This window comes from Sinocyclocheilus grahami, unplaced genomic scaffold (assembly GCF_001515645.1).
Source record: "Sinocyclocheilus grahami isolate Dianchi unplaced genomic scaffold, SAMN03320097.WGS_v1.1 scaffold204.1, whole genome shotgun sequence".
Taxonomy (NCBI): Eukaryota; Metazoa; Chordata; class Actinopteri; order Cypriniformes; family Cyprinidae; genus Sinocyclocheilus; species Sinocyclocheilus grahami.
Genome location: NW_015505383.1, coordinates 658,524 through 667,676, shown reverse-complemented (window position 1 = coordinate 667,676; position 9,153 = coordinate 658,524). Strand labels below are relative to the sequence as shown.

At 39.4% G+C, this 9,153-nt stretch overlaps 1 protein-coding gene across 1 annotated transcript in view; it reads right to left on the bottom strand.

Moving 5' to 3' along the window:
• Window positions 1–9,153, bottom strand: part of LOC107595568 (rab GTPase-activating protein 1-like) — a 117,286-nt gene that overhangs the window by 1,150 nt on the left and 106,983 nt on the right. The window lies entirely within an intron of this gene.

Below are 9,153 nucleotides of genomic sequence, written 5' to 3'. Positions count from 1 at the left end.
AAGCAATTTTATCTCGAAAATTATTATTGTGAACATGCAATATGAAAGCTCTTTTCTTAATCTACCTGTAGTAGATTAGTAATGCTTCCTTCTCTCTGACTCGAGCAGCTTCACCGCGTCTTTTCGTCAGATCTGCGCGAGAGTGCGCGTGTGTTTTTGCTCAGTCGACCAAAGTCTGGCGTTCTGGTTGGGTTAGGAGGTTGTCCTCCAAACATCTGGCCACTACATCCACACCTCACAGACGTACACGCAGGTCTTTCAAAAGCACATCACACGGCAGATTTGTTTACACCTTCTGGCCGTTGGCTGAGGTGCATACTCGTACACGTAATCACGGTATGAGGGGCAGCTAGTGTGACCCGGTCACTCCTCACTTTCCCCTGCAAAAGCACAGGTGACTCTGTTTAATGCGGCGTAGGTGGCCCTTCATTTGCCTTTCCATGAATTTTGTCATTCTTCACAGGCCTGTTTCACATGCGGACATATTTGTTTTATTGCACATGTTGCAGCATTTACATTCAGCATGAGTTTGCTTTACAGAAGCATAGCTGCAAGTTTCTGTGCTGTGCCTGTTCTTGCCGAAAATAGGTTGAAAATGTGCTTTTAACCTATTTATCAACATAGTAGTTTGCATTAAAGGCTTTTATACACCAAAAAGGCACACAAACAGGAGTTTCTATTCCGTAAATCTGCCTGAATCTAGATTTTTGAAGCCATTTATAACTACACTTTGGGTTTGGGCTCAGTTCAGTGTAGATTCATTTATATTTTGATGCAAATGTGATGTGATCCTTGTGTAAATTTTCATTTTAATGATGATCAGGTTCGTAGTAATTCTCAATGGCTAGCTCCCAGTAACTATTTAAGCATTTATGGTTGTTATTAAAAGAGATACTCAATGTAGTAACCTAGAAAGCACTATTTTCTGGTTAGAACCGCAGTTTAGCAGAAACTGTCGTTGTGAAAGTGCAACGCATGTTTGACTGCCGCGCACACGTGTGCTGTGAAACAGGCCTGTTGATGCAGCAGCGTGCGGTCGCGTTTTACTTTTGCGTTTTTCTTCAGCAGGTCTGTTGTAGTGCAACTTTAGGCTAACTAATTAATAACAGCACTAAAAAAAAAACTCCCAGATATCAACCACAGAGCACAGTCATGGGAATAAGCTTGATGATATTGTTTTAGCTGTGCTATATTCGGACTTGAAGCTATTTGAAGAATCATCCTACCGTCAGGATTGTATTACTGTAGTCTGAATGCTTATCGTTAAGTAATGAAAGTAATTTTTATATCAAAATTTCCTTCACTTGTTACCTTCATGTTTATAAGAATAGATCATTCAACCAATATCACTAGTAATGTATTGATGTTTGTATGTCAAAATACTTTTGATAATTTACTGAGCGTTCAGTAACCTAAACCCGAAATGTAGAAGGCCCAAAAGTTTCGCAAAAACAGAACACGACTCACATACTTCACCACCCAGCTCACATATACACTGAATGTGTCCCCTTATATAAATCTCCCTATGTATTTAGTCATATTTTAACTGTTGTGTTTGAATGTGAAATATTGTAACTCTCAAATAGGAAAAGATGGAATATAATCACAGAAATACTTCAGAATAGTACTAGTTTAATAGTAATAGTTTAATAAGAACAATAGTACAACATGCATCATATAATAATAACAGTTTAAATATACTTGTTTAACAATGCGTTTTTTTCTTCTTCTTTTATTTCACATTTTCTTTAAATGGAACATTTTTCAAAACAAATTCATTTTTCTGTTCCCCAACCAGACGAGACTTCGGTCAGTTTTGAATTAGAGCTGGTAAGTCTTGTATGGGTACGTTTTGCGTGGAAATGCAATAGATCGATTTGAGAGAAAGGCGCATCAAAAGACCCTGCAGTGACAAAACATTAGATGGCCATTATTTTTCTTTGAGCTTTACGAATGATCGTCAAACACACACAAGCCCCTTTCCACGATGCCACACCAGCATTATACGGTTCAAACGACTTGACAACTGGGAGTTAACGTTAGTAACGTTATATTGAGTTAGTAAAACAGAGGGCTGACGAGGTGTAGCAGAGAATGTTTTCATTTTTGCATCAGCGATTCAAAGTCTTCCATGTTATTTATGTTTAATCAGTTTGCAGAACATAAAACCCTTAGTTGGTGATTAAAGTCAACATGAAATCTCAAAATGTTCCTGTGGCTCAGTGGTACAGCATTGCGTTAGCAGCGCAAGGGAACACGCACTGATAAAAAATGTCTAGCCTGAATGCACTGGAAGTCGCTTTGGATAAAATCATCTGCTAAATGCATAAATGTAATTTTAAATGTAATGAAATCAGAATTTACCTTCTTAATACACATTTTATTGGCTTATTATGAATGATTGATAACTGTAAGTACTTTTTTTTTTTTTAATTTTTCATCTAGCTGTAATAAATGCATACGCAATGACTTTTGGCTGATGTCAACAATTTCTCCTTTTTCAGCCCCTTTTCTCTAGTATCTGGCTTGCTTATATGTAACGCTAACTTTCATAATCCAGTCAATTTCAAATGCAATTTCAAAAAACACTGTTTGTTTTTCCTGTTTTTAAACTGCCATATCACTTTGAAATACATAACATTGTTTACAGAAGCGAGTCGTGAATGTTGTTTCGTGTTGACTTTAACCAAGTTTACCTCGCAATATGATTTCTCACACTCACACGTGCTTGCAAACTATTACATATTTCAAAGCAATGTCTCATAGTGAGTGAAGATATTACAGGGATGCAATGACTTTTGGCTGATGTCAACAATTTCTCCTTTTTCAGCCCCTTTTCTCTAGTATCTGGCTTGCTTATATGTAACGCTAACTTACATACTCATAATCCAGTCAATTTCAAATGCAATTTCAAAAAACACTGTTTGTTTTTCCTGTTTTTAAACTGCCATATCACTTTGAAATACATAACATTGTTTACAGAAGCGAGTCGTGAATGTTGTTTCGTGTTGACTTTAACCAAGTTTACCTCGCAATATGATTTCTCACACTCACACGTGCTTGCAAACTATTACATATTTCAAAGCAATGTCTCATAGTGAGTGAAGATATTACAGGGATGTTTCATTAATCCAAATCCAATGTAATAAGCCATATAGTTCGTCTTTATAAACACCAGACATAGCTGCGTTGTTTTGCTGCAGTGCTTAAAAAGCATCAGAATCTTCTGAAGTGCAAACATGTCCCTCTTCATGCCAGCCTGCTTCCCCAGGTGGCATCGACAGCCAGATGGTCTTCATAACTGTTGTGAGGACTCATATTTTAGTTCAGTTTAGGTTTTAATTCTGCTCATCAGCTGTTGAATCTCAGTGGTCTATCATAGGGAGAAGACGTTTGCACAGCTGCATCTCCTGTGAAATTAAGTGTGATGGTGAGGTTTGAAATAATAAATTCCAATAGAAGACTCAGAGAGGCTTCAGAGCCACAAGAGAACATCGGATTCAAATAAACCAGGCTTGATTGTCTTGGAAGCCATCAAAAGTTTATTTTTGATTCTGGTTGGTGACTCATGAGTGATGTCACCGTTTGTGGGCGGAGCCCCGATATTTGCACAAGATTGTATACCACTTCCATCAGCTCTACTTAGGTAGATGTCAAATGCAACATCTACATACAGCATCCACTTCTGCTATTTTAGTACTCTTGGAGTAATTTGTCGGAGCCATGAGGCAGCATTAATGTATGTGCTATAGACATCTTGGAGCCAAGGTGCTCACCCGAGTATTGCAGGTTCAAGTCCCCAGTATCTTCACTATATCTGTCCAAAAGAAGGCTGCATCTACATTAATCCAGATACATCTTCTTCTCTATGTTTTGGCCTTTCTTCCACACCGAGACAGCATTTTTGTTCTGTGAAAACTGATCTTTTTGAAGATGCACTCCAAACACATGTTTCAGCATTGTAGTGTGGACTGTGAAAACTCAAGGTATTTGAAACCAATGAAGTATGTTTAGTCATGCGATGCATATTGTACGGATAGATATGTCGTTGAACCTACATTTGCCTGTTATCTGCTGTTCACTTTCACAGTGTTGCTAAAGATAAATGTTACTTTGTACAATCTTCATATTACATTCCTGCAAAGATGACAGAAAATGTACTCGCAATTGCTGTGCTTTGGCAAAATACGAGGACAATTGCGTTTTAGACCAAACATATGATGATGATTGAGTGCGCACCAGTAACTGGTGGGGTATTTTGATAATAAAATGATCGTGCCGGAAGAATAGCGTGAGAACTTTATTTTGTATGGTCTCTCGGTGTGATCTTAGTGAGCTTTTATTACATTTTGCCCATTTACAGAAATATGATTTTTTTTTGTTTCAGTCCCTATTTTTGACCATTTTTTTCGTATCTGGATTAATGCAGAAATAACCAATGTATTTAAAAAGAAATCTAGACTGAAATCACAACATTGGCTCCGGATTGTTGATTTGACTGTTGCCTCTGATAGAACCAATACAATCAATATTTTGTGGAAGCAACATTTTTTTTTCATTTAATAGATAAATGGCTAGATTAACTGAAAAATTCATTTTTCATTTTAGACTCACTTTGTAAGATTGATGACCATTAGATTTAGTCCTAAAGAGACATCCCCACACAAAACACTGATGTACACTTTATAATGTTGGTGCTTTATCAATACAAGCAGACTACTTTGTAATTTTTGATGAGTCTTAATTATGAAACAATTAAGTGGTGCAATATTTATCCTGTCATGAAGGAAAGGGACTTGTGTGTGGGACTCGAGCTGGAAATTCAACTTGCGAGCTTGCGATGTAAGTACAGAAATATAGATCCTGTTTCAGCTTGAGCAAGCTTCGCAAAGTGAATTGCTGAAATGAATGTTTTTTCCACGTCTCCGATCTCCTCCTGCATGTAGCCGGGGCAGATGGGGACGGCCGTCATTTGAGCTGGCTCACGTGTAAGCCGAGGCGCTGAAGGTCCCATAGACTGAACCAGCAATAGAGCCATGTTTAGGTTTGGAATGTATTTATGTAGTAGAATGTACTTTCATAGAAGAGCTAACTGCATCTTTGTAGACACATCCAAATACACTGATACAAATGATTTACCTATATTATAAAAAAACACAAAAATGTGATTTGTGTGTGCGTGTTCTATTTTTTTTCAGGGTGCTTATTCCCATTTTTATGTTTCTTTTATTTATTTTTTTTCTTTAGGGGTGCTTATGCCCATTTTTATGTTTCTTTATTTTTAATTTTTTTTTACCTTTTATGAGCATGGCAAATCCTTGCTTGCGTGCTCTTCGATAATTCTGTAAATACTCCTCTTGAGTCAGACTGTGAGTGAAAGCAGTCTGCGGGATTCTCAGTTATCTATTTCACAACTTTTATGTAACTTGACAAATTATATAAACAAAAAATTATCTAGATTTGAGATTATAAAGGGTAACAATATAATGTGAAGTGGTGATTGTGCACAACTTCTGTGAGCGAGCAGTGCTTGAACATGACAGCAGTAGATGTTTGCTAGCCGTGGTATCAAATTACAAACTATTAGTTGTGAGAATACTACAGTGGATTGTCTGTCACTTAATTGCCATAATTTATGCTTTTAAAATAAAGTGCTAAATCTCTAAAAAGTGTAAAAAAAAATTTTTTTTAATAAATATATCAAGACAAACACTTTTTGATGTGGTGTATTTTGTCCTGTGTCCTATCTGTTTTTGTTTACATCTAGAGTACACCAGAATACATATACACGAAGACACGTATATGCTACAATATATTTCATGTTTGCTTGAAATCTAGCCGACAGGTCATTGGGTATGTGCATTGTCTCCAATAAGCTAGAGGGCAGTAATGCGCAACAGCCAATAAACCTCAGTCGTGTTAGACGCCATGTTCAATTTAATGTGGTTGAAAACGTGGCTTTGAGGGAGAGACTTATGGTGCTTTTCCACTGCGTGGTACGACTCGGCTCGGTACGGCTCAGCACGGCACGGTTTGTGTTTCCACTGCAGTTCAGTATCGCTTTAGAATGGGCGGGATTATTCACATGTCGTTATAGTTGCGCCGCCTCTACTACCACGACTCCTAAAAAAAACTTTTTCTTTCCGCGACGCCACATCAAGCTCTCGCTGGATCCGCTCCTCTGCTATCAACGAGAGGAAGGTCTGTTCTTCCGCAACGGACAACAAAACTTTTTGGTTGTTAAAAAAAAGGTGCGCTCGTTCAAAACAGTTGCATCTGATCCTTCGCTGGCTGTGCTGATTTAAATCTAGCGGTTATTTTGTGTTTGTGTCGCAAGTTCAGTGACGCAGGTAGTGACGATTCTCTCCGGCCAATCCGTGATCAGCAGAGTTTACATGTCACGTTTTGGTAATGGTACGGTACCGTGAACCGTACCGTGCCGTACCATGCAGTGGAAAAGCGCCATTATAGTCTTTACAATGGCACTCACTGTAGAAGTGTCTTAGATCACGGAATTTTCTCCAACTCACAACTTTCAAAACTCTTTTATGGAGTTTTTGTCTACTGACAGTGTTTTTGGACAGACGTTTCATCAGCAGAACAGTCGGTATGTTGTTAAACAACAGAACAATCCATTGAATGCACTGTACTTCTGTCCCTCACAGCCTCGATTTCAGTCCTGTCAAAAATTTAAAATGGCGCTAACCTGACTGTGAAATTGCGAGTGGAAAGAGCATGAGAGAAGAGTGAGGGAATGCTGGGTAAGCAAGGATATCAAGCTCTTAAAACAACCTTGGGCCTGTCCCAAATAGCGCACGTCATGTGAATTTGTCTTCTTGTGGACTTCTTGGCCATTCACACAGAACAGAAGAGTTCAAATTTTAAAAAGCGCATCTCTAGGCCTTGCGTTTTTAAACACTAAAATGCAAGACGGGGGAGTGGAATGAAGAAAAAAAACAATGCCTGGAGAGATTTTTTTTAAAGTTGAACAACAAAAACTTAACATGAGCGTTGCATTTTTAGAAAACTGTGACATGCATAAGATGAGCGCAATGCATGTTAACGAAAAATAAAAATAAAAGCAGAATGGGATGCAAAAATATTGAATGAATGGCTTCTCATAATCACTACCGTGTGTACGTGTCCATTAAGTCCACAATGACAATTTGTCATTTTAGGTTTCAGAAGGATGCTCACAAGCGCCCCTCTTTGTGGCTTCGACGTACCCTCAGTGTGCACTTCTAACCACACTGGCCCTGTACCAAATCGCACCCTAAACCTGTGACGTAATGCTGCTTTGTAGTGCAAAAGTCTGCTTTGGGCACAAAGGGGGGCATTCGCGAGCACCCTTCTGAAAGCTAAAATGATGAATGGGACACCCTACGGTCTCGTTGACTTAAAGGACACGCGCAAGCGGTGGTCATTGTAAGGCCGCAAGTGCACATGAAGTGTCCCATTTGGGACAGGGCCACTGAGGTGAGCTTTGCAACAGACCAGTACCTTACAGTCAAAGCGGCATTATGTCACAAATCTAGGACAATTCCAAGGGCCCTAATCAGAGAGGGGGCTCAAACCCCAAAAATATTTATAATGAGAGGGACCACTCACCACCCTCCCCCCCCCTGAATTGGGGGGCTGAGCCAATGTAATATCAAGGGGGCCCAGTAATCCCTGCACAAATTGTGGACTCTGAAGAAAGGCCATGAGAGTTGGACAGGGCCCTTCTTTTTTCTGTGCAAATCAATGCCAAAAAATGTCCACAATTCCTCTGTTGTTGCATAAGCTTGTGTAAGAATGTAATTCTGGGATAATAGATGTCTAGGAAGAGAATGATCATACAATTGACTCAACTAGTCAGTGATAAATTGCGTAACGTGCTCCCGTAACATTGATGGGTCTTTAAATATGACTAGGGCGACAAGCTTCCATCTTGCAGCAAGGGTGAAATTATAAGGGATCTGAAGAATGCAAATCCATACAAATCATCTCTAGCAAGGAGCAAACAGTCCCGTAAATCAAACACTGACTGAAGTGAATTAAATACCATGAGATTAGATGACATCAGTGATGTTTCAGGAGTTTGATGATGGCAGACTGTAGCCCAGTCACTTGATTGGTTTGGAACCGCAAGAGTGACTAAGTGCTTTCAACTCAAAGGGATCAAATAAAGGAGTTTGGGAAGTCTGTGTGAAAATGGGTTCATGACTAGTTTGAAAGGTTTAGTCTCTGGTTAGTCTCTGGTAATCTACGCTTGGATGGGATAAATGTGGAAAGAACTGTCCGGGGAATGTTGGTGTTCATGACAGGCACTGATGAAATGACAGGGGTCCGGTTACTCTCGGCGTCACTGGCGGGATAAAACACCTCTTGCTCCACATCTCAATATGCTTTCACTGATTAATCAGGCTCTTCTGTGGCCTACAGCCAAGGTTTTGCCTTACACTGAGGTTCTTTCACACTAAAGTCAAGTCTGAGCCTTCTCTGGACTGTTAACGTGCATTGAGCCATGGTGAGGTAAGACCAAGTATTTGAGCATGACAGTGGACATAATACATGCTGCCAGAATGTAAAGGATCCCAGCTGTTTATTAGACACCTTTCATCTGGGAAAACCATTGCAGTTTTTTTTTCCTGCAGCTGTTCCTCGCCTCCATTGGAAGCTATTTTCGATGACTGAGCAAGCATAACACTAGTCCTGTGTCAGCGAAACCTGGGCAGAGTTAGAGGCACACTGGGGTTGGGTTGAGGCACTTAAGCACAAAGCCGTCAGACTCAGGCTCGGGGTATATGAGTGCTATCAACGTTCCCCCCCGTTCCCTACCTCCTAATGCATTCACCAACGAGTGACATGTGCTGCAGTAAAGCCATGATCCTAACCTGTATCGCTATACTGCAATCTCAGATGGTCAGAAAGAGATTAGTCTTTTATGAATTATTCAAATGTTGGTGCAAGGGAAGCCATGACTGTTTAAAAGCTTAGCTTAAATTTGATTTGAATAAAAAGTGCTCATCCTTTATGAAAAATTAACCATGGTTTTATTATAGTAAAAGTGTAGTAACCATGGAAACACTTATTTTTGCTGTTTACCTCACGTTATGCTATGCACGTTTTTAATTTTTTATTTGATTCCTCAGTCTTTGTTAAACGTTCTGT